At 36.0% G+C, this 27,104-nt stretch overlaps 1 long non-coding RNA gene across 1 annotated transcript in view; it reads left to right on the top strand.

The window, feature by feature from the left end:
* The first annotated feature begins 386 nt into the window (after positions 1 to 386).
* LOC110255493 (uncharacterized) overlaps positions 387 to 27,104 on the top strand; it is a 132,674-nt gene continuing 105,956 nt past the window's right edge. Inside the window, exon 1 of the long non-coding RNA XR_002335879.2 lies at positions 387 to 603. This is a non-coding gene — a long non-coding RNA (uncharacterized LOC110255493). The remainder of the gene's footprint in view (positions 604 to 27,104) is intronic.

Raw genomic sequence — 27,104 nt, forward strand, 5'->3', positions numbered from 1 at the left:
CCAAATCTAATTTTACCATTATTGAACATCATGGGCATCATTTTTCATGGAACCATGATAACAACTGAGATCAGTAGTCCTCAAAGGAAGCTGGACATTAGAATCACTTAGTGAGTTTGTGAAGCATATCCCTGCCAAGAGCAATTAACTCTGGGTCTTTGGAGGGTGAAAGGCTGCAGTAAGCAGAATAATGACCTCCCAAAGATGTTTATGTCCTGATTCCTGGAACCTATGAAATTCCTTACATGGCAAAGAGGAATTAAGGTAACAGATGGGATCAATGTTGTTAATTGGCTGACCTTAAATTAGATTATTACAGAATATCCATGTGAGCCCAATGTAATCAGAGGGGTCTTTAAATGTGGTTGCAAGGAAGCAAATGAGTCAGTCTTAGAGTGGCACAGTGGGAGGAAGGCTCAACCCTTTCCAGCTTCCCAGAGCGGAGAAGGTGGCTACCAGCCAAAACAATCGAGGCAGCCTCTGGAAGCAAGAGAAGACAAGAGAAGGAATTGTCCCTTAGAGAGTCTAGAAAGGAGCAAGACCATTTGAACATTTTGAGGTTTATCCAGTGAGGCTCATTTTGGACTTCTGACTTTAAGAACTGTAAGTAATAAATTTGTGTTGCTTTGAGCTGCTGAATTTGTGAAATTTGTTACAGCAGCAATGGGCAAGGAATACAGGGTCCAAGTACTGGTGATTTTTTTAATGTTCGTAACTAGTGTTTATTAAGGAGGTATTATAGTGGATACCGTTATCTAAATTTCCTTTACAACTCAAACTTAGAACTGTGTGGAAAATAATATTTCCATTTTACAGAGGAGAAAACTATGATTCAGAGAGACAAAGTTTTCTTGATATAAACCCATCTACTATTATTTTTATAATTTTTGTCCTTCATTTTCTTTATTTTTTCCCTAAAATTCCACTGATCTTAATATATATATTTGGCCACACCTGTGGCATATGAAAGTCCCTGGGCCAGGGATTGAATCCAATCAGCTGCTGCGAGAAAAGCTGGATCCTCAACCTGCTGCACCACCACGGGAACTCCCCATCTTAATATTTTCTTTTATGCATTGATTCAATTTGTCACATTTTTGATCACTTTTTCACCTCTTTAGCTCTAAGTGTTGGGAAATTTCTTTGGCTTTGTCTTTCAGACTCTTCTTTAAGCTTCTTATATGGTTAGCCATGTTACTAATTCCCAAGAGCTTCTTTTTTCCTGATGTTCGTAATCTTTCAGAGGTACCAGGTGATCCTCATGTGCAGCCAGGTTAAGGGAACTGAGTTAGAGGGATTATTGGTCATTGGAATCACCAAAGAAGTCTTTTATTAAACACTAATATCTGGCATCCACTACAAGGGATTCAATGAACATGCAAAATATTTATTTAATTTCCATAACATCTTCATAGGATCAGAAACATTATCAGAAGCAGAGATTTTTTTTTTTTTTTTTGGTCTAATATTAGCCAGTTGGTGGATTTCAAACCAAGATGCAGGATGGATCCCAAAACCTCCATCATGAACTTAAACTCTTGTGAAGAGCCTGGTTAGTCCTCTTTGAAACATCATCATTAAACTTACTGGGCTATTTTCTGAGTTTCTTTTTCACAGAAAAAGCAGGAAGTTAGAAACAAAGGTGCTAATAAGAATAAAAACATAGATGGCAATAAATGAATGATTGAATGATCAGCAAACTAAGAGTGATGGCCGAGAATAAAGAATATAAAACCCTTCAGGGTTTAAAAGCATAAAAACATGAGGGTTTTTTGGTGTAAATGTTAGTAAATGCAGCTATATTTAGTGCTACCTGAAGTATTATTCCTTTGGAGTAGAATTCACTTTAATAACTGATTTAATAAGAAATCCATTTTTGTTCCATATATTTCATTCATGAGAAGAGGTATATATTTAACATTTCCTAATAGTAATATAAATAAATAAATGTTAATACTGGGAGAGAGAAGCATCAGTTGAGTATTTAATAGGTCAGTCAGGAGTTTTCAGAAATTCAATAAAATGTAGTACGGTGTGCATACATGTTAGGTAGCATATGGAAAGGATGCCTGTGTGCATACCAGACCTATTCAATTTGTAAAAAGTTAATGGCCATTCAAAATCAGATGAAATGTCAACGTACTTTGACATTTTGGTGACAGATTTAGGAGAAGCACAAAGACACCCAAACAAAGCTATAAAATCCAGTGGAAGATTTATTTATAAAGCTTGCTGATTTTAACAGCGAGAAAGGCAAAGATAAACAGCAAAACCAATTCCCTAGTGATCAGGTCCTTTCCATTTCTCTTCTTCCCCATTAAAGACCATAATCCTAGCATATGTTAAATCTTGAAAAATTTCAGCTCTCTGTTCCTCTGAGTGTTGTAATGAAAAGAGCACTGAACTAAAGGCAAAACACTAGCTACTTGTGTGACACTGAGTATAAACCATTACAGCAGAGCAATTTCTCCTACCTATAAACTGAGTATTTCACTTGTGTTCTCCATCACAAAGGATTGTAAAAAATAATGCATGGGAAGGTGATTTTTGAAAATAGTAAACCAACATGTAAATAAATATTTGATTCAATGATTTATAGTCAGTCTGGTTATCTATCCCTGAATAAAAAGTGACCCCAAAACATAGCTGCTTCAAACAACAGCATTGTGATAGCATCTTAGGGTAGAAATCTGCACACAGCTTCATTCAGTCTTCTGCTTCAGGGTCTCATAAGTGTGGTCCCAAGGGTCTGCTGTGGTTATGATCATCTCAGGGTTCAACTAGGGAAGGATCTGCGTCCAAGCTCACTCACACTGTTGTTGGAAGGATTCAGTTCCTTTCAGCTTATTCTCAGTTTCTTATCTGCTGTTGGCGTTAGGCTGGCCACAGTTACTTAGTACATGGACCTCTCCAATATGGCATTTTGCTTCATCAATATTTACAAGCCTAGAAGACAATAGAAAGAATACAGAAAGATGGAAGTTAAAGTCATTTATAGCCAAACTGTGGGAATGACATCTCATCTCTTTTGCCTTACTCTATTACTTAGAAACAAGCTACTAGGTCTATCTTACATTCAAGGCTTTGTAACCATATTATAGTGCAAACATTAGGAGGTGAGGGTCATCTGAAAGCTGCCTCTCAAGTGAACTATTTCCTATTCCTTAAACATAACCTGGGCTTGGCTCTCCCTGAGTTTCTTTCTTTCCTTAAAAAAAACCCTCAAACCCAGCTCAACCTTCAAGGTCCAACTCAATTATGATCTCTCTTGTGGGTGGGTGTGTGAATTCTCTTGACTCTTCAGTTAGATGGGGGTCTTTCCAATAACTAAATTCTCAAAGCATTTGGCCTTCAACTCCTGCTTATCTCACATACTTGCTCTTGATTTCTGTAACACAGTTGTAGCTTTCAGACCTATCTATTTATAAAGGCACTAAAGGCCTTATAAATCAGGCCTTAGACATCTTTGTATTCTCCCATGGGGTAAAGGACAATCAAGACTGCAAAATGAATCATCCTTACATATTTATTTAATTAAGGTCCTTTTTTTAGTGAAAAGATTAAAATCAGCCGTGTTTTGATCTTCTTTCTGATAAGGGGCTTACACAAAGCCACCAAGAGTCAATCAGTAATATCATTTCTAAAATAGCTGAAGTCCAGGGATTCCTGATACTTTTTTTTTCCTCCAAAGGAACTGTGGTCTGCCCTTCTAATGGCTTCATTCTTTGAGCATGAACCTGAAGAAAATCACGGGACCAACTGACCTCAACAGGATAGTCCTAGATTTTGGGTGCTTGTTCATGATATGTGCACACTTTTGTTCTAAGAGTTTTTCTATGGCTCCATACTTCCAGTTACTAAAATATTCTGTAACAAGCTTAATTTTCAGGCAGTCTTTCCCCTGAGTAAGACGTTGTAATAAGAAATTTTTCTTTTATATTAACTTATTAAAAAAACTTATTATATGGGTAATATTTTTTAACTATACCCTGTTTGTACATAAATAGACCTACACTCCAAAGAAATCACTTAGATAATAGCCTGGGTAAAAGTGTGTCTGAGGAGCCATAAAGTTAAATTGGTACAGTAGAGTCTAAGTCAAGATTTGTACTTCTATGGGATATTTATTTTTATAAAGTTTGGTCCAACATTCTTAACATTATTATAAGCTAATGGAAATTAATTAATTTCAGTTCAAAAGATTTCAAAAGTTTCACTGGCTTTTACTCCAGAACACTTAAGTGGCTTGATAATCTGTTGATACTGGCCCCCTGGGGTTTTGGTTTAGACTCAATCTACTTTGAGCTCTCTTTTCTAAACTTAATCCAAAAAAGGCTTGGAAATAGCATATTTCAAGGCAACTCAAATGTTAAACTCTCTACAAATCCCTTCTTCAGCATCTCTCACCACACTTGCTGCTTGTCATTACCATTTATTATAGGGGAGAATTCCAGAAGGTCTGGACTGAGTTTGGCTTTTCTCCAAGGCTTTTCCCCATCAACAGTCCCTGTGTAGGAAATGGCCAATGTTCAGAGTTAAATTTTTGGCTAAGTAACTAGGACTTCATCCATTTGTTCAGTGGTCCATGTACTCTAAAGCATCATGGGGTTTGATTCAGTATGCTGAGCGCCAAGTCACAGGAAGAATCTATCTTTCCTGTGATATTTCACTGCATTTTATGCTTCATTGTGTGGGAGAGAGGAATTGTGAATTGATGGAAAAATAAAATTGGACAAAAAATTGGGAGATAGGGTTTTAGTTCATGCCACTTTCATTATACCATTGGTGAAGTTATTATCCTTTCATTCATCTGACAAAAGATATTTGCACATGACTGAGTCTGGCACCATTGTAGGCAATGAGATTAAGTAGTGAACCAAAAATGTTCTAGCTCTCATAGATCTTATATTTAGTCTGGAAGTAGGTAATGAACAAATAATCAAGCAGACCTACATTATGCCAGATGATGATAAGTGCTATGCTAAATAAATAAATAAATCTTATAAAGCACTAAAGAGTAGAATAAAAATTGGAGGTGGGTGTGTATGCTGGCATAGATAGGACAGCATATGAGCAGTGACGTGAAGAAAGTGAAAGAGGTAGTTTATGCATTTTTGGAAGGAGGAAGTTCTGAAAGCATAGAAAATATGTAGACACTAAGGTAGGAAAATTGTGTGTGTTTGAAGAAAGTCAAAAATGTAGGGTAGAGATGGAGAGAAGAGTACGAAATGAAATGGGGGGGTTGGGTGTGGTCCTATTGGAATAAGTAGGCCATTATAGTCAAAATCTTTGATTTAGATTTTGAATGAGAAAGGAAGTCATTAGAGAGTCTTAAACAAAGAGGCGCTTTGTCTATTATTTTAAAAAGGATCCATCTGCTTGTCATATTGAGAACAGACTTGGGAACAGAGAAGGAAGAAATCAAGAGGCTATAGTAATAAAGTAGGGGAAATCATGGTGTCTCTTGTATCAGGAAATAGCGATTGGGATGGGCCAAAGAGTCACATTATTGCTCTAGTCCCTGGTGTCAAGTGATAGGACTTCTGGCTGGTTCAGACGTAGGGCGTTAAGAAAAAGTGAAGAGTTAAGGATGGCCCAAATGCCATAGTTGCAAGTATGACATTGCCATTTGTGTAGGTGGTTAGACTCTGGGAGGGACAAATAGTGGGGATAGATAGGGGGATCTGTTTTATACATTTTCATTATGAGATATGTTATTAAATTGGAGATAAATTCATAGTTAAGTATACAAGTCTGAGTATATGAATTTCAGGGACTGGTTGAAATCATCTAAGAAACAAGTCTATCAATAAAAAAGAAGATGAAAGACTGAGCTCTGAGGCATGCAAACATTTAGAGATAAAGTATGTATGGAAGTCTCCATGAAATAGGGGAAATGAGACAATGTGTAAAGAATTTTGAAAAATTTATTGAAACTAATATATATAGTAGGTACTGTGATAGATACTGTGATTCAGTGATGAATAAAATAGTTTCTGCCCTTGAGGATTTCACAGTTTACTGGAGCTTTAATAGCTATTTATATAGAGAGCTATATAGAATGGCCTCTGGGCTCAGGGAAGACTGAGCTGCTATCTCTGCCTTTGAACATTGGAAATGCTTCAGAAAAGAGGTGACATTTGAGCTGGCAGAAAAACATGAGATTGCATTTTCCAGATAGATAAGGGAGTGAAGGATAATCCAGGTATGAGGAATGGTGTATACGAAGGTGCAGATTTGGACCATGTATGTGTAGGTGTGTACAAAGAAGAGGCATGAGAGGCATAGTCGTAGAAATAAACACAGACATTGGAATTACAGTGAACTGGCATCTGCCCCCCAGTGGCTGTGTCATTTGGGGCAACTTATTTACCTGCATGATTTTTTGGTTCCTTATTTATAAATCATGGGAATACTGTCTTCCTTGCATGATTGTTATGAGGAGTAGGAGTCAGTGTCTCTAGCCCTCACCTCCATGATTACAGTACAGTAGCTGCACAGTATTGGGTACTAGACAAGGTTATTACTGCATTTCCCAGGCCCCAGAAGAGTTACCTTGAGAGCTAAGACTGAAGGAGTTGGACATTTATTTTCACTTCGCTGGGAAGAATTTGAAAAATTTAAACCATGGTTCTTATGTGCCTTTGTTATGTGAAAACAACTGTTACAACTGAAAAGAAAGGATTAGAAGGGAAAGGAGGAAAAATGAGAAGAATAGAGGAAGGGAGAAAGAGGGAAAAAAGAAATAGTCAAGGAAAGGAAATAGTGAAAAGGGAGTGGAAGGAAGGGAGAGAGGCACAAAAGAGAGTAAAAGGAAAAGAATATTAAAATGGTTTTGATATGCCACCATCCATTATGCAAAGTATCTTAACAGACATTACCAGTTATTCCGGACAATCATACTTGAATACTAGACTGGATCGTGATGATATCAGCCATTTGATAAAACTGGGAAGAATGTTGAGGAAAGTGGCAACTTAAAAAAAACAAACTATTTTTGATGGCCCAAGATGACTAATTTACATCAATTTGGTCAACTAGGCTTTTTGTCTATTAGCTCCATTAAAAATCTGATATCTGGACCCCTGGAATTTTGAGTTAGACTGTAAAATGCAGAATGCTTTTTCTTCAATTTACTTACAACTGAAAAGACTCAGAGCCCCTGGAGTTTATTTAAAACTCTGCAATGTCTCAGAATTAGTCTTTGAAAGCAAGTTTCCCCCTTTCGCACCCCTCCACACAACCAAAAATAGAAGCTGTACCCAAAGGTAGTTCTCTCCAGGAAAAGAGGGCACAGAAATTTAAATTCTGAGGATTAGCAGGATGCGAGGGAAGATAAGGCTTAAGCAATAAAGTGATTACAATAATTAAAACCAAAAGGCAATTTAAAGTTTCTGAAGCTTGAAGTTGGAAATTTTCCTACAAAGCTGAAGTTTTAATGCTCAGACCCCTCTCCTGAGTTTCAGCCCTGAATATCTTTCTATTGGGAACCTCTATGTGAATGATCCCCAGGAAGCCTGCATGCCTCAGAGGTGTTTAAGCTCAAAGTGTTCAAAAGTGAATTCATTATAGTTTTGGTAAGATTTCTCCCTTTTTTATCCCAAAAGCAGTGAAAGGTAGCAAGATCAAGGCAGGTCAAAAGCCTTCAATTGTTCCTTGATGGTTCCATTTGCCTTAACTTCATTTTCCACATCCAATCAGCTGTCAAGGTCAGATTCTAGTTTTCCTAGCACATGCTTAGCTTTCCTAATTTATCCAATTCAGGACGAACCCCTGTTCTCCACCCTCATCTTGAGAATGCTGGTCACCTGTGTCCACGAGTGATCTATAGAGTCTACATTGTGTTTGTGTGTGATGGGGGTGGGGTGAGGTGGACCCTCACATATTTTGTGTGTACCCTACTTAGGAGAAGAGCTATTACTGTTTGAAGATAAATAGGTTTCTTATAAATCCACTTTGTTCTTTCCATAAACTGTGGGAAAGAAATTGAGGTGATCTTTAGGGTTAACTGGAAAAAAAGGAAAGGCCCTTAGATGCTTATCTTTTTTCTTCTGTTAAAAAAAGAAATTATTGGAGTAGAGTTGACTTGCAATCTTGCATTTTTTTCCAAGTGTACAGCAAAGTGAATCAGTTATACATTTACCTAAATCCATTCTTTTTTCCCCTATAAGGTTTTACAGATCATTGAGTTGACCTCCCTGTGCTATACATAGGTCCTTGTTAGTTTTCTCTCTTATATACAGTAGTGTATATGTATTAATCTCATCCTCCCAATTTATCCTTCCCTCCTCATGGTTTCCACTTGGGTAACCCTAAGTTTGATTTTGAAATCTGTGTGTTTGTTTCTGTTTTATAAATAAGTTCTTTTGTGTTATTTTTTATTAGCTTCTACATATAGGTGATCTTATGCAATATTTCTTTCTCTGTCTTACATACTTCCTTAGTATGATAATCTCTAGGTCCATCCATGTTGCTGCAAATGGCATTATTTCATTCTTTTTTTCTGACTGAGTAATATTCCATTATAATATATACATACCACATCTGCTTTATCCATTCCTTTGTCCATGGACATTTAGGTTGCCTCCATGCCTTGGTTATTGTAAATAGTGCTGCAGTGAACATTGGGGGTACATGCATATTTTTGAAATAGGGTTTTCTCTGGATATATGGCCAGGAGTGGGATTATTGGATTATGTGGTAGTTTGATACTTAGGATTTTAAGGAACATCCATACTATTCTCCATAGTGGTAGCACCAATTTATATTCCCACAAATAGTGTAGGAATGTTCCCTTTTTTCCACACCCTCTCCAGCATTTATGTTTGTAGACATTTTGATGATGGCCATTCTGACTAGTGTGAGGTGATACCTCACTGTAGTGTTGATGAACATTTTTCTAATAATTAGTGATGTTGAGCATCTTTTATGTGTTTTTGGGCTATCTGTAAATCTTCTTTGAAGAAATGTCTATTTAGATCTCCTGCCCATTTTGTGATTGGGTTGTTTACTTTTTTGTGATACAAAGCTTCTTGAGCTGTTTGTTTATTTTGTAGATGAGTCCTTTGTCAGTTGATTCATTTGCAAAGATTTTCTCCCACTCTGTGTGTTGTCTTTTGTTTTCTTTAATGGTTTCCTTTGCTGGGAAAAAGCTTTTTTTTTCCCTTCATTTTTTTAAAGTATTATTGAATTATAGTTGAATTATTATTGAATTATAGTCACAATGTTGTGACTGTCTTTTCTCCATTGCATATTCTTTGCTCCTTTGTCATAAATTAGTTGACCATAAGTACATGGATTTATCTGTGGGCTTTCTATCCTGTTCTCCTGATGTATATTTCTGTTTTTGTGACAGTACTATACTGTTTTGATGATGGTGGCTTTATAGTATAGTGTGAAATAGGGGCCCTGATGCCTCCAGTTTGGTTTTGTGTATGTATGTGTATGTTTTCAATATTGCTTTTGCTCTTTGGGGTCTTTTGCGTTTCCGTATGAATTGTAAAATTTGTTGTTCTAGTTCTGGGAAAAATGCCACTGGTAATTTTATGGGGATTACATTGAATCTGTAGATTGCCTTGGGTAGTAGAGCCATTTTGCCAATTTTGATTCTTCTAATCCAATATCATGGCATTCATGGCATATCTTTTCATCTGTTTGTGTCATTTTTTATATCTTTCATCAGAGTACAGGTCTTTTGCCTCTTTAGGTTAAGTTTATTCCTAGGTACTTTGTGAAGCAATGGTAAATGCTTTTATAATTCTTCCAGGCTACTCAGAGTTTCTGAGATATGAAGTGATTTTTATGCACAGTCATGCATTAAAATACTATATTTGGCTTTTTATTAATTGATTATTATTACTAATGTAATATTTGTTATAGACTCACCAAAGTAGCTAGAATTACACTTTTAAGGTCTGGGTTCTCTTTGTTCCAAGGGAAGTAAAAACAACTTTTGGAATTTCTGAGACAGAGGAGTTTTCCATATCATGTATGGGAAAATCAGGCAGATACTTGATCCATGTATTCTTTTGCTTAGATGGTATGAAGCATTCGTCCCTTAAGCAAGATGTTTGAATTTTAAGAGGGAGAGATGAAGGAAAGATTTCTCTGTGCTTTAAGGTTTAGAGGGAAAAGTTGCCTGTTGCCAACAACTGGAATTCCTGAAACTGGAATATGGGAGATGGGAGAGGTAGAACCTTCTGAAATTTTGAGAATTGACTCTTGAATCATGGAAGCATCCCTGAACTGACAGAATCTTGAGGCTGATAGCTGTGTGGGTCTCTGAGGAGACTGACATTATTCAGGAGCCTTTGAAAAGCTCCATGGTAAGAGCTGAAACTGACCTGAGGACTGTAGAACCCCTGGCTCCTCATCATCCCTCAGACCTGAGTAGCAGCTAAAGTCTCCAATTAATGACGTGGAGGAGCATGGGGGAAGAGGCTGTGGAGAAGGGCTTCCTTTACCCAAACTGTGGAAATGTCAATATTGTCCTCTGATCAGTAGTTGGGAGCAAGGATTGAACATGGATTGATAATGGCTTTGTCAACTCTAATGACTGGCAGCTAGAATTAAGTTTTGATTTGATGGAAAAAAAGGAAATGTGAAGTGTCTGGCACTCTGAATGTTGTGAACTAATTCATGTTTTTACACACAAATTCATAGTGATCCTTAGTTCAGCTGAAATTTGATATCTAGAAAAATAAATGACTCATTTTAAATATTGATGAGATATTTAAAAATATGATCTCTTGAATGGTGGTAGCACCTAAGATTGTTTTACAGCTTGCAGAATAGTGAGTGCAAGTTTATGATGCTAGAAAACAGTTAATCCCGGATATTGGATACTGAATTCTTTCCAATTTTACTTCATTTTTGAACCTCCATAAATCAGTTTCATCAGTGCAGATGAATCGGTTTTCCTACTTTATGCTCATGGCTGAAAATTCCAAGTACTATCTCTTAAAGGTACCTCTTTCCAGAGGCAGTTAATAGAATAGAAAACCAATAATTTGCTTTACCTCATCTTGGAAATGAGGAAATAATTTAGTTCAGTTACACAAATATATATTGAGTGCCTACTATATGTATTTAACAGACAAGGCAGTGGGATCCAGTGGAAATAGCATGAGAGCGAAATATATTGGAAATGATAGTATCTTGTTTTATAATCTGAGCCCAAATATCTACTAGATGAGTGTCTTTCTGAAAGTCATTTGACTTTATCCCCTTTATCCCATGTCTGCCTCACAATGTTATGACAATTGTCAAAGTGTAATTGTGGCTGCTTATTTGTTCAGTCTACAGAATGAGGAAAAATTATCACCTCTACTAGTCCCTATAAATTTTGTGATGCCCAAAAAAAGAAAATCCTTTGAAAATTCAAGAAAGAGGTAGTTCTGAGAACAATTTATTCAGGAGATAGAGTCCTTTCAATGAAAGTATGTTTAAGCTTAACTCATTGCATATGAGAGTTATAATGATAATCTAGAAAAAATGTAATGGTTGTAAATGGAGATATTAACAAGTAAATAATTTGTTTAAAATCATAAAAAAGTTCACAAAGGCAAGATTGAATTCATTATATCATGACCTACATAAGGCCAAGGGTCTCCTCTGTTACCATGTTTTCAAAATAGTAAGCATTTGATAAATTTTATTAAGTGAATCCTCAATTTTAAACTTATTTTCAGAATCAATCAAACATTATCTTCTGTGTGATTCTGCATCACCTGGAATGGCCTGTTAAAGTACAGATTTCTGGGCCTGTCAGAGAATTTCTGATTCAGCTGGTCTGATTATTTGCATTCCTAGCAAGCTACCAGGTGATGCTGTCCATGCTGCTCTGAGGAGCACAACTGAGAAGCAGTTCTCCTGAAACACCAGTTCATGCACTGGGGAGATAGGTAGGAATTACTTAGGAAGCCATTAAAATAGATTCTAGGCCTTAACCTCAGATTCTCTTTCTGCAGGTCTTGGCTGGGACCAAGGCATCTATGTATTGTAAAAGCTTCCAGGTCATATTAGTAATCTGGGTTTGGAAAACCCCTTCTCTATATAGAGCTAAAGGCTTCCTGAGTTGTTACACTATACCTGGGCTTTTCTTAGGTTTGAAGTTTCAGAATAAATCTAATAAAAATAATCAAACATTGTTCTGATATAATGGGAGCAAGAAATAAACAAGAGCTAGATTCTATTTAGAGCAATACTGGTTTATTTGTTTTTGATTAAATTTAAGCATTTATATAGAATATAAATTTCCTTCAAAAAGATGATGACATTGCTTTGGGTTTTATGTCTTTAAAAGCATTTGGAAGCTAGGTTGCACATATATATGTATATAGATATAGTGATATGCATGGTATAATAGCTCATATGATTCTTTCATCTTTTTTAAAACTTTTTAAATGGAGTTATTGCAGAAGGTATTTTGTTGATTCTAAATTTATCAAAGTTATCTGCTGAACAGTACGAGAGATGAGCCAGTGAACTCTCAAATAAGATTTTAGTGATGGATGGTACTTACCTACCTGCTAAAGAGTGTCACACTTATTCATTTTTCATGGCACTTTCAGCCTTTGCTGTTTATACTTCTCCATATCAAATGTCTCATCTATATGTGAAGGTAATTTTTTTATATAACCAGTAATTTTGTAAACCCCCATGGCAAACTTAAGCATCAACCTTTATCTTCCATAGAAGATCCTTGGAGAAGAATTCTAAGCCAGGATTTAGTTGCAAGCTTGGCAGACGATGAAAGAAAAATCTAAGCTGACGCTTCATCACTATTTCGGTTATGTAATACAGAAATGAGTAAATATTTATTTTAGTCTATTAAGCGAGCAGGTGTGGCTTGAAGATAGGCCAGGGTGAGCTAAATTAAGTAAGAGGTGGTAATTTTACAAAATTACTTTCCTGACCACCATGAAAACTTATATTGCACCTTTGAGATTAAAGGTTTTTCACAAATTGAAGTCTAATCCAGGGAAATTTATTTTCCAAATAAAGTATATATACTTTCCAGTTTTATTTTTCATTTCACATATTCAGGTAGGATGAAACTTGAAACGATGTTTAAAATCTCTTTAGATTTTCTTTTACAATCAGTCTAAAAAATTCTAGCACTATTCAAGATAGCATTCCTTCTAAGACCAAAGATCCCAATTTGCTCTGTATTTGCCATAATGTACTTTAATCATATAAAAACACTGAAAAATCTGATTTATGAAGCATTAGGAGACCATGCCTGGAAAAATACTCAGTAAATGCTTCCTTAATTTTTATAAAGTAATTGTGCTAAATTAGAAATGAAACAACCCTTCTAAAGGGTCACACATATCAGTACACACAAGACATCAATAAATTTTTTTATCGGCTAGAGGCACAGTAAATGCTGAAGCAATACAAAGATGCAAAGGTAAAATCCTTGCCTTTAATGAACTTAGCTTCTAGAAAGTAAGGCAGGTGTGCAAAATGTCAGAATGGGATCAGCTATATGACCAAGTGCCAAGTGTCAAATGGACTAGGAGTTGTGCAGGCTTCATGGAGACATAATTATCAAGTTAAAACATGTATGAATACTCAGTGCAGACAAGATGAGTGAGGAAATTATATACCAGAAGAATTCATAAGAAAGTCTGGTGCATTTGGGTTACAACTTGTTCTTTATGAAGGCCTACGGTGGCGGGTAAGATGGAGAAAAAGGCCTCTGGTGGGGGTAAATTGGACAGTGGCCAGGGAGAGATCAGATCGTGAAGGGAGTTGTCTATATATCAAATATAGGAGGTTTGTGTTTATCTTTTAAAATCTGGGTAATTTAATTTTCACTTGGTAGGAAGTGATTTGCCAAGATTTTGCTGGCCATTCCCAGCATCACTGTTTTCTCTGCAGATGTAGGCAAAATGAACACATGTAAATGCTGCCAAGTCACGTGTGAGAAAGTAACCGCTAGGTGGCAGAACTGTACCATAATCTGCTGCCAGGACCAAAATGCTGATCCCAGAACACCTTCCTCCTACTCCATTTTCAAAACCAGGGTTGGCTCCACACTGAAGCTAGGAGTCTAGGTCTGTCTAGAAGCTTCACTGGATATTAAACAGCTAATTATAAGGCGCTCTTGTCACCACAGACAACCTGCAGCCCCCAGCCCAGCTCCTTTGTCCTCCCTGTGGTCATCAGTTGTTGTTTGAATGCAGAGTGGAAATATTCTTTAATTATTTCTTTGATTTAAAAACAAAATCAAGGCTCATATATCAGCAGACACACCATATTTCACATATAATTAGCTCAAAACTAAATTTAGCATTGTGCAAAAATAAAATGTCAATCTAATAGCTTTTCTAAAAATTTTCCTGCTGCCAACATAGAATAAATCCATTGCCATATGACCCATCAATGCAGCAGAAAACATGGGGTCTCATGGTATTTTGTTAGCAAACTCTTGTAATTGATTTATTTTTCTAGACTACCGGCTGGGTTATTGTGTGTTTTTAGTTATACTATCAGTAGATATATTGAACTACTTTGTTGTTGTTGTTGTTTGTATTTTGAAGAATAGGCATTCTGAGTTTAAATATTCTCCAATTTAGATCTGCCACTTTAGAATGGGAGAATGCTAACATGTTGACAGTATTAAATATCTTAATATACCTCTTCAATATAATGTAAACATTTGTCTAAATTTAGTTATGGATCCAGTGTTGCCATGAGCTGTGGTGGGGGTCTCAGACATGGCTCAGATCCCGCATTGCTGTGGCTCTGGTGTAGGCCAGGGGCTACAGCTCCAATTGGACTTCTAGCCTGGGAACCTCCATATGTTGCGGGTGCGGCCCTGGAAAAAGACAAAAAGACAAAAATGAAAAAAGAAACCAGCCTAAGATCATGACTATATCATCAAAGGAACATGCTGATGGATTAACCAAATTAAAAATTTGATTAATGGAATTAATGAATAAAGTTAATCAATGTACCATTAACTAAAAAATAATACATACAGATCATCCATGACTAATTATTGTCTAAACTCATGGCAACACTGGATCCATAACCCACTGAGCAAGGCTAGGGATCGAACCCGCAATCTCATGGTTCCTAGTCGGATTTGTTAACCACTGAGCCATACAGGGAACTCCTTAGGCTGGTTTTCTATTAACTGACTAATGTGGAGGTAAATAATCCCCTGAAAAAGTAATTAATTACCTCCTGCTTCTCCAAGTAATATTCAATTTAGTTTTATATCTACGATACAAAACTGTGTATAGGCCTTTCTAGCGTAGGAAGGGGATTATGGAAGCGTGAGCTTATTTTGTGTGTGTGTATATAGGCATATAGGTGTGGGACGTTCAAGTATTCTTCTTGAGGTGAGACAGATGTTAATATTTTAAATACATCTTAACAATAAATTCTGTAAAAACCATAATCTAATTAGACTTTATGGATGGAGAGACTTCTAGATTCTGAACAAAGACAGTTAATTTGTAGTAACCATTTAAAAAAGCCCACATATGCATGCATACCAATCACATACATTTTAAGTACAATATTCCCCAAATCTTCAGGGCCAACCAGGAATTCCCAATGCAGACTTTCAAATTACATTTGTTTCTAAAAAGGACTAGAATGTGTCATTGAAATATAAAACTCATTACAACATTTATTCTGTTGCTTACTACACCTGAATCTATTTTTCAGGGGCTCATTATGTGTAGTTAGAAATAATTACACAAAGCTTAGGTATTTCTCCATTTATGAGAGAACTAGTGAAGGTCAAACTGCAGGTCAGCATGATCTCCTATAATAACCTTTTACTTCTTTCTTTGCCTTTTTCTATCACTTGCGTCTCCCCTTTCTACTTTTATTTTCTACTTTTTACAATAAAAAAAAAAATGAAGAACTCAATTGGAAAATATACGCATTCCAAGTTTTTTCCCCCTTTACCCCTAGATAAAATACGCTGAAAGTTTTATACGTTATTAACAAGAAAACTAGTTATTTTAAACTTATTTTAATAAATGCTATGTGAAAAACTAATCTTGTAAGGCCGTAAAATAACAAAATTTCATGAATTCAGAGTCTTTATAGGCTGGAATTTTGGTCAGCTGAACAAAACTATAGGCCTAAATGATTTTAATAATAATGTATTTCTAGTTGACTGTGAAGACTTTTTTTTCACCTCTTTTTTTGATCCTATACCAAGTAATAAAAATTGGCATGTTATTTTAGGGAAGATAGAAACACATTTGTACACATCCAACTGACTTTAAAATAAAGTAGAATGCAATACCAAGTCTCCAGTATTGGCTAGCTTCAAATTTCTCCATATCACTTTAGGGAAAAAGAAAGCTACATATAACATGTTTCTGGAGGATCAAACACAATTTAGCTGTAGATCTGAAGTTGCTTGGGTAATACAGTCTGAATGGAAACATTTGAGTTTTAGCTTTATTAATTGTGCAAGTTCTTCTCCTCTCAGCATTTTCAGTGTTCACAACCTGGTTTTGTATCTTTCCACTTACATTATACATGACCTTGTCTGTATCTGGTGAGATTCTGATTGGGTTTTTAAATGCTTTCAGTGCATACAAGTGCTCTATGCTCCTGCTCACAGCCAATAACACACACCATATTTCTCAGTCACCTTTCATTGCCCCTGGAGTCAAAACGAGAAATTTAGGTTTACAGGGTAAAACCTACATGTGGGATAGATAAGAAAGAACCTTAATGCTCTGAGGATCTTGACAGTCTATCTGCATGGAGCTCTGCTATGCATGTGTACACATTTTTGGAAAAAGATTTTTAAATTTTTTCATCCTATGAAATATATATCATATACAAATGTAGAGGAATAAGGCTGTTGTACCATCTCCAGTGCATAAAATCTTGGATTTCAAAGACATCAACATATTTAATGTCTTTATCCCATAGTACATTTAGTGACGGTTAGGTTATTCATTTCTCTACATAGCATAATAATAAAAATTAATGTTGCTCCTAAAAATATAGTTAGGAGTTCCTGCCATGGTGCAGTGGGTGAAGAAATCTGGGCGCAGTGGCTGGGGTCACTGTGGAGGTGCCATTTGTTTCCCCGGCCTGGTGCAGTGAGTTAAAGGATCCAGCATTGCCGCGCCCACAGCTTGGAATAAATCCTTGGCCCAGGAATTTCCATATGCAGTGAGTGTGGCCATAAAATGAAAAAAGTGAAAATCATTTAAGCATTTAAGATGTTTCTAGACACCCTCTCCTTTTTTATTTTGTTTTGTTTTTTTTTTTTTGGCTGAGAGTATGTCCCATTTGGGATGTATAAAAACGTAACTTGGAATAGTTTCTTTGGGTTTTATGCCATCAACTTAATATATAGTTAGGTTATTTATTTCATTGCACATCCAAGTTTTTGAGATTATTTAAATTTTTTATCTTGAAATTATGTAAAATATTTAGAGTTTCCATATTAAAGTCTATAAAATAATGTATATTTAGAGAAGACTAGCTTTTGTGACTATCTGGCATACCCTATTCTTTGCCTCTATTTTTAATTCAAAAGTATAGTTTAACCTACTATAAAATTTAAATGTATATATACATGTGTATCCTACTTTCTTAAATACTAAATTTTCTCCATCTTTTTTTTCCACATAAATATGTATCTTGGAGATCATTCAAACATAAAGGAGATATGCCTTACTTATTTTTATTTTATAGCTGCATAGTCCTGCACTCTGAGAACAAAACAATAGTTCGTTCAACTAGTCCCCATTGTATGAAAATCCTTGAACATAAGCTTCTTAAAAATCGTTGCCAGCATACCTTTAGGGCTGATTCCTAGAACTGCTGGATTATAGGGTCGATGTATTAACCAACCACATTCATTTGTCCCACATGCACAAGCCAAACTCTGAGATGCTGAGGTTTTCAGCAGGAAATGATTTATTAATAAGGCAGGTGAATGAGGAAGTAAGAGAACAAATCTCAACTCTGCTTCCCAGAGGTGAGAGGCTCAGGAATCTTATGGAATAAAACTGAGGCATGGGGAGCCTGGAGAGCCATGATTGGAGATAAGAAGAATGTGACTATGGAGAACAGTATGGAGGTACCTTAGAAATCTATACATAGAACTACCATATGACCTAGCAATCCCACTCTTGGGCTTATATCCAGACAAAACTTTCCTTAAAAAAGACACATGCACTTGCATGTTCACTGCAGCTCTGTTCACAATAGCCAAGAGTGGGAAACAACCCAAATGTCCATCGACAGACGATTGGATTAGGAAGATGTGGTATGTATACACAATGGAATACCACTCAGCCATAAAAAAGAATGACGTAATGCCATTTGCAGCAACAGGGATGGAACTAGAGACCCTCATACTGAGTGAAATAAGTCAGAAAGAGAAAGATAAATACCATACGATATCACTCATATCTGGAATCTAATATACAGACAAATGAATGTTTCCACAGAAAAGAATATCATAGACTTAGAGAATAGACTTGTGGTTGCCCGGGGGAGAGGGAAGGAGTGGGAGGAATTGGGAGCTTGGGGTTAATGGATGCAAACTATTGCTCTTGAAATGGATTTACAATGAGATCCTGCTGTGTAGCATTGAGAACTATGTCTAGATACTTGCATCGCAACACCATAGTGGGAGGAAAAATTATGTATACATGTATGTGTAACTTGGTCCCCATGCAGTACAGCAGAAAAAAAAAAAAGAATGTGAGGTAATTGTCTCTCTGCACAGGTGTGACTAAGCTACAGGCTTCTTCCTGGGACATGTGTTCCAAAAATGGATGGTGTTAGCATGTGGTAATTGTGCAGTTTGGGACCCTCTGACTTCAAAAGGGCATTGAGTGGACACTCACACATGCCCAGTGGAGGCTCTGTGGTCTTAAGCAGTCTTAACCCACTGGAACTAGGACTAGTCTAGCTGACTCTAGAACAACTTGGGTGAATGTCTTTACTGCTTAGGCAAACATGGAAGATGACAAAGTGTTATGTATTAATTGCAAACTGATGAGTACCCTTGGTTTCAAATGCTTACGTTATTTTGCTAGGCCTCATCAAATACTTTATCAATATGAGATTTCCTACTTTGCATCCTTACCAGCACAAGCTGAGAATGACTATTTAACCAACCCTGCCAATAAAGCATAATATCAAAAGTTTTGATAATTTTACAATCTGTAAGTGAAAAATGTAAATTCAATTAGGATGAACCAGGTTGAGTATCTTCTTATATAGTTAAGGGATATTTATATTTCCTTATCTGTGAGCTATCCTTACACTTTACTATTTTTTTTTTATTTTTAGAAGCTTATACGTTTTAATGACTTCAGTATTTTATACAAAGTTGGACATATGTTATTATGTAATTGTAGTGTTTTATTTCATACACCACTATGGTGGGCTTTTTTTTGATATGAAACTTACTTTTACATAATATATTTTTCAAATTTAACAATTTTTTCTGTTGTGCATCTGGATTTGAGTCTTTGGGAAGTATTCCCATTGCTAAAGTTACAGAGGAATCTACCCATGTTTTTGATTAATGTTTATATACTTTGCTTTTTTTCCTATTTAAATTTCTGATCCCTTTGGGATTTATCCTTCTGAGTGGTATAAAGAATAGATCTTCATTACTTAATGAGTATAGCAATATTAATTAATCTTTGTATGCTAAATTTACATATAAAATTGGATCCATTTAATTTTAATCAAATAAAAGTTGTAAGATAAAGTGTACAAAGTAATGCTTTAATATATGTATTCATTGCAAAATGATTCCCCATTGGGTTAATTAACTTATCCATCACCTCGCGTTCTTCCCTCCTCCTTTTACTCTGTATTAATATTTAGGTTCTACCCTCTTAATTCTCTTTGAATAGTCTATTTATGCATGTGCTAATACAGTTTTGATTATGGTGGTGGATTCATATTTATTAATAATAGGTAGAGCTACTCATCTATGATTGTTTTAATGGGGTTTATCTCAGGAAGATAAATATTTAAATTTTTATTATTTTTAACTCATGATACATATTTTCAACTCCAAATCCTAGCCACTCTTAACACACAATGAAATCCTTTAATGGAGGTGTTTATAGTTCAAGGTGTGCAGTTCTAGTGGTTTCTTCTAGCTTTTTTACTCTTGCATGTTTGAAGAAATAAATTTTTCTTGCTAGTTCTCTGCTTTAGGCTTTTTCACGTATTTGGAAATATGTCATGGAGAGTTAAAAGATCTGGATTTCAGAATTGGGTCATTAATTAAGAGTGGAAGGAGGAGTTTCTATGTGGCTCAGTGGGTTAAAGATCCAGTGTTATCACTGCTGTGGCTTGGGTTGCTGCTGTAGGTTCGATCCTTGGCCCTGGAACTTGTGCATGCTGCAGACATGACCAAAAAAAAAAAAAAAAAAAAAAAAGAAAGAATAAATAAGAATTAGAGGTGTAATATCCAACAAGATAAACATAACTAAATACTTACGTATGTTATATATGAGCGTAAATCCTAAGAGTTCTCACCACAAGGAAAACATTTTTTTCTATTTCTTTAATTTTGTATCTATATGAAATGATGGATGTTTACTAAACTTCTTGTGGTAATCATTTCATAATGAATGTTGAATCATTATGCTATACATATTAAATTTGTACAGTGGAGTATGTCAATTATATCTCAATAAACCTGGAAGGAAAAATAATGTAGAGGGAGAACTTATTGAAGGAAATCACTTAACTTCCCTTACTTCTATTCTCTAATCTATAAAAAGAAATTTTGTGGAGAGAGAACATCATCATTTAGGAATAAGTTCAGTGGTCCATAAAATTCATTTTAATCCAAGAAAGTATTTTTTTGCATAACAAAGAATTCAGATTTAGAAAATACAGGGTTGACTTGGTAGCTCCAGGAAGACATCAGGGCTCACTTTCTGCTCTACCAACCATAGAGTTGTTTTTATGCTTTTGGTCTTATCTTTTGTTTGTTTGTTTGTTTGTTTTTTGTCTTTTTGTCTTTTCTAGGGCCTCACCTGTGGCATATGGAGATTCCCAGGCTAGGAGTCTAACCGGAGTTGTAGCCACCAGAGCCACAGCAATGCAGGATCCGAGCCGCATCTGCGACCTACAACACAGCTCACAACAACGCCGGATTCTTAACCCACTGAGCAAGGCCAGGGATCAAACCCACAACCTCATGGTTCCTAGTTGGATTCATTAACCACTGAGCCACGATGGGAACTCCGGGTCTTATCTTTTAACCTGTGTTTGCAAGATGCTTTCACTGACTCTTCTGTGTTTCTATTTAAAGGAAGGGGAAGAGCATAGCATAAAAATCATATCCAATCTTCATTAGCCTTTATTAAACATTTTTTTATAAGCTCTGCTCAGTCATTCCTACTTACATTTAACTGACCAAAGCTGTGCACTGTGGCCATTCTTCATTTCAAGGGAGGTTATTGTATTTGTTAATGTGTTAGATTTTCAACTGAGAGCCATGACATCAAGCAGAATTATGATTCTATACATAGAGAGAAGACGGAAAAACAGAACAGTTTGCCACAATGGACTACATGAAAACTAAAAGCCCCTCTATAGATATCAAAATAAATATAAACAAACTATTTTCCTATTTTTTCTCTCCCTCTAATATGTCTTATCTCATTTATAAAAGTTATTTCCTTTTTGTTTGTGTTTGTTTTTGTTTTTTTTGTCTTTTTGCCATTTCTTGGGCCACTCCCACGGCATATGGAGGTTCCCAGGCTAGGGGTCCAATCAGAGCTGTAGCTGCCAGCCTACACCAGAGTCACAGCAATGAGGGATCTGAGCCATGTCTGCAACCTACACCACAGCTCACGGCAACGCCGGATCCTTAACCCACTGAGCAAGGGCAGGGATCGAACCCGCAACCTCATGATTCCTAGTCAGATTCGTTAACCACTGAGCCAAGACACCAACTCTGATTTTCATTAGATTCTAAATATAAATGATATCATGATACTTGTCTTTGAGTTACTTCTCTTAGTACAATAATCACTAGGTCCGTCCATATTGCTGGAAATGACATTACTTCATTATTTTATATGGCTGGGTAATAGTCCATTTTATATATGTAACACACCTTTTTTAATCCATTTCTCTGTCAATGGACATTGCTTGGCTATTGTAAATAGTGCTGCTGTGAATGTTGGAGTGTATGTATATTTTCAAATTATGCTTTTCTTGTGATAGATGCCCAGGAGTGGAATTGCTAGGCCATGTGGTAGTTCTAGTTTTAGTCTTTTAAGGAATCTTCATACCATTCTCTATAGTGGCTGCACCAATTTACATTTCCACCGACAGTGTAGGAGGGTTCCCTTTTCTCGACACCCTCTTCAGGTTTTATTGTTTGTAGACTTTTGCTGATGGCCATACTGGCTGGTGTGAAGTGATACCTGATTATGGTTTTGATTTACATTTCTGTAATAATTAGTGATGTTGAGCATATTTTCTTTTTCTTTTTCTTTTTTTTAAGTCTTCTGTCTTCTTTGGAGAAATATCTATTTAGATCTCCCCAGTTTTGATTGGGGTTTTTTTAAATATAAAGTTGCATGAGATGTTGTATATTTTGGAGATTAAATCCCTCGTTGATGGATTTGTTTGTAAAGATTTTCTCCCATTCTGTGGATTGTCTTTTCATTGTTATTTATGTGTATGTGGTTTTATCTCTGGGCTATCTATTGTGTTCCACTGATCTATATTTCTGTTTTTTTGTGCCAGTACCACACTATTTTGATGGTGTAGCTTTGTGGTATTTTTGAAGTCAAAGAGCATAATTCCTCTGGTTCTGTTTTTCTTTTTCATGATTGCTTTTGCTATTAAGGATCTTTTGTGTTTCCATATAAAGTAAAAAACAAACAAACAAACAAAAAACTAGTAACAAATGCTGGAGAGGGTATGGAGAAAAGGGAACCCTCCTGCACTGTTGGTGGGAATGAAAATTGGTACAACCACTATGGAAAACAGTATGGAGGTACCTTAGAAAACTATACATAGAATGTGATATGACCCAGCAATCCCACTCTCAGGCATATATCCAGATAAAACTTTCCTTGAAAAAGACACATGTATCCACATGTTCATTACAGCACTATTCACAATAGTCAAGACATGTAAACAACCTAAATGTCCATTGACAGATGATTGGATTAGGAAGATGTGGTATAAATATACACAATGGAATACTAGTCAGCCATAAAAAAGAACAAAATAATGTCATTTGCAGCAACATGGATGGAACTAGAGACTCTCATACTAAATGAAATAGTCAGAAAGAGAAAGACAAATATATATGATATCACTTATATCTGGAATCTAATATACAGCTCAAATGAACCTTTCCACATGGAGAACACACTTGGAGTTTCCAAAGGGGAGGGGGAGGGAGTGGGATGGATAGGGAATTTGGGGCTAACAGATACACATTAATGCCTTTGGAATGGATGAGCTATGAGATCCTGCTGTATAGCACTGGGAACTGTATCTAGTCACTTAAGATGAAGCATGATGATGTGAGAAAAAAGAAGGTATACATGTATGTGTAACTGGGTCACTTTGCTGTACAGTAGAAATTGACAGAACACTGTAAACCACCTATAATGGAAAAAATAAAAATCATTATAAAATTATAAAATTCAAAAAAACTTCTAGTTCTGTGAGGAATGCCATTGGTAATTTGATAGAGATTGTATTGAATATGTAGACTGCCTTGTGTTAGTATAGTAATTTTGACAATATTGAGTCTTCCAATCTAAGAGTATGGAATATCTTTCTTCAGTTATGTCATCTGTGATTTCTTTCATCAGTGGCTTACAGTTTTCAGAGTACAGGTCTTTTGCCACTTAGGTAGGTTTATTCCCAGGTCTACCCTGAATACTCCTGATTTCTTCTGTCCATGCTGTTGTTGTATCAGTGGTCCAATCATTTTATATTGTCTAATACGATTACACTGTACACACAAAAAAGCCACAGTTGTTTTTTTCTGCTTATATATTAATGGACACTTGGATTCTTTTCCATTTTGAGCTGTCATATTTAAGTTGTTATGAACGTTCACATTCATTTTTGTGTGGACATATTTTTTCATTGTTAGATAAATGTGATTGTTAGGTCATATGGTAATTGGACACAACAATTTCTGATGCTGACAAATTCTTTTCCAAAAGAGCAGGACAATTTCTCCAGGAATGTATGGGGTTCTAGTTGTACTACATTGTCACCAGTGCCTAGTATTGCCAGTCTTTTACATTTTAGTGACATAGTATTTAGTAGAATGTTCTGAGTTATAAAGGCAGTATACTTACAGTTCTCTCCTGAAGATCTGTCTTTCAAGAGCAGCTTCCTCTTGTCTCTACCTAACTTCCCACCATGCTTCATGAGCTCTTCCCTATGAGTGAGGAATTTTGTTGTTGGTCAGTGACTGGGCGGTGTTTATACTTAGATTGTTGAGCTCATTCCCTCAATTCTCTTGCTTTCAGTATTTCTTCAAATTTCCACCTATTCCTACAGCCCTGAACTGCATTAACTGGCATCTTGAATTGGTGAGGCTGAGGTTTCCCACCTCTCCTTTTCTTACCTGTAGCTGTGATGGTTGAGGGGACTTCTTTTGTCCTTATCTTTGTAAACGACTTGGAATTTTAACATTTACCCAGTTTGTTTTGAAGCTATGCTCATTTTTCTCCATTCCAGTTGCAGTTTATAAGCTCTTCTCTAGCTTCTGCCAACTAAAAAAAAAATATTTTCTAGTGACTTCAAATAGACATTAAGTACACATTCCCAGAAATGTCTCCATAATTAGGTTTGAAAGCAGTGTCCAGAAAGAAGCTTGATAAACTGATAAAAAATGTAACAAAAAATAAAGGATTCACTTAAATATCTAATCCAAGTTCTGAGGGCCATGCAGTTGAGAATAAAATTATAAAAGAAGAGTTTCTTTACTTTCTCAGGTCAGGGATGATCCAAAGAGATAGTTAAAATTTAAGCAAAACTTAACAGTGGTACTTTATTTTCCTTTCTGCTTCTTTCTCCTACTGTGCTATTACATACCCATGGAAACTATTCTGTCACTCTGTGTCTTCATTAAACCCATGTTTAGGTCTGACTTGCCTCCTTGAATTATTCTTACTTTCTTACTTAAAATTTTTCTTACTTAAAAGTTACTTACTCCTACCCTGCTTTGATGAGAATTCCAATTCTCCGGTGCAGTTCTTCTGCTGAAAGTTGAGCTGGTAAGTTTCTTTACTATCTTAGAGGCTTTTTCACTTTGTAGAAGTAGATGTTTAATATCTCAAATTTTGAATTGTGAACATTTAGAGGATATAACAGGATATAGTAAATTGCTCAGTTTGCAGGACACAATGTATTGGGGGCAGAGGGCAAACTTGTAGGCAGTTCCTGAATGGGGATATTTTCTAATGGTCAGCAATTCTGGAATATTTTAAATTTTTTAACCTGTTTTTAACCTATTTTCATCTTTAAATCTAGAGATTTGTTTGAAGCCTCTTACATTTGGTGTGCGTTTGATTTCAAGTAGCAGCCCATGGCACTGACTCTAGGGATTCATGGGTGGTGGATGGCAGGTAGCCAGAGAAGTGAAGACTTTTTTTTTTTTTTTTTAATAGATAAGCAGTTGTCTCTGCAATTTTCCTATATTCTACTCTGTTCCCTTTCTGCAGTCTTCATACCTTTCTCTCCAGGTTCTCTGTGGATTGATTTCTCCTCATTGAAATGAGTTTTAACAACTATACTTCTACGTGATCACATCTCAACATTTCTGGGGAAAGGGTCTCTTTCCAAGTTTAGTTTGGTTCTTCAAAATTGTACTCTCCAGTGTCTCGTGCAGTTAAATCAAGTTAAAACAGAGCTATGAGCTCAATCATATTCTTTGTCTATAATAATTTCTAACTTTTGCCTAAATTACTTTTGCTTTTCAGACAGCTTCTAGATCATTGTATTTGATCATTGCCATCCACCGTTTCTAATCTATTGAGCAATTTTTTCATTAAGTATGATTTTATTTTCTAAGTTCTTATGGTATGTTACCCTCTTTGGTTCTGAGATGTCATTTTTAATTTACATTCTGCCCTAAGTGCTCTAGCCTTTTCTTTTGCAGTTCCCCACTTTATGCAGCTGGTGGATTCTACCTGCTTTGAGAACTTAGCTATTTAGTCACAAGAAGATTGAATGCCATGCCAAACACATGCTCTCCTTGTAGCTTCATATAAATCCTATTTTCTCATATCTTAAAGAATACGGTGACAACGAATCCCTTATTGCCACATATGATACAACAAAATATCATGTTTCACGACAAATAAATGAATTACAAGGATATTTCATATATAATAGAATGTGATGGGCGTCCTTTTATACACTTAGTATCCATTGCTTATTTAATCATATGTGTAATTAGGTGGTTACTATAATTATTCCTTTCTTCTGCAATAGAAACCTAAGCAAGAGAGGCAAGTGAATTAATGGGATCCACAAAGCCACGAGTTAACAGAGAGAGATTCAAGTTCAGGAACTTTGGCTTTGGAACTTGACCCTTAACTCTTAAACTACTTGGTATAGATGAAGCTCATGGATCTAGACAACTACCCAATGAGATGTTGGTATTAACACCATTTGTACTCGAGGAAGTAGCTACAAAGTGAGGTTAATATTACTTCCTGTTGTGTGACTAAAGTACACAAACAGGACTAGAATGTGAGGCATTAATACCTTTGGAAAAGCCTATTACTGCCAAGAATTCATGTTGCTTCTCTCTCTAAATATCCTGCAGGAGACAAGAGAGACAATAACATCAAACCAAGGTTTTCTTGTTTTAAGCCGTGGAAGCAACAACATTTAAAGGGTACAGAAAGAAAATTAGAAACATGACAAATGCATTTATTAAGGACTGAACCAAATTCCCTCCGCAAACACTGTTTTACCAAGTGTTAGAGCAACTGCTTCAAAGCCTGCCAGTAACAATCACTGAAAAAAAATATACTGTGTAGCATAATGCCTAGTTGTCTGTTTGGACTAAATATCTTTGACTATTTGAAAGCCATGACCTGCTGAATGAAGCAAGTGGG

This window comes from Sus scrofa, chromosome 9 (genome assembly GCF_054392235.1).
Source record: "Sus scrofa isolate SSC_HxYL_T2T_F1_AM1 chromosome 9, Sscrofa_HxYL_maternal_Yorkshire_Landrace_v2.0, whole genome shotgun sequence".
Classification (NCBI taxonomy): Eukaryota; Metazoa; Chordata; class Mammalia; order Artiodactyla; family Suidae; genus Sus; species Sus scrofa.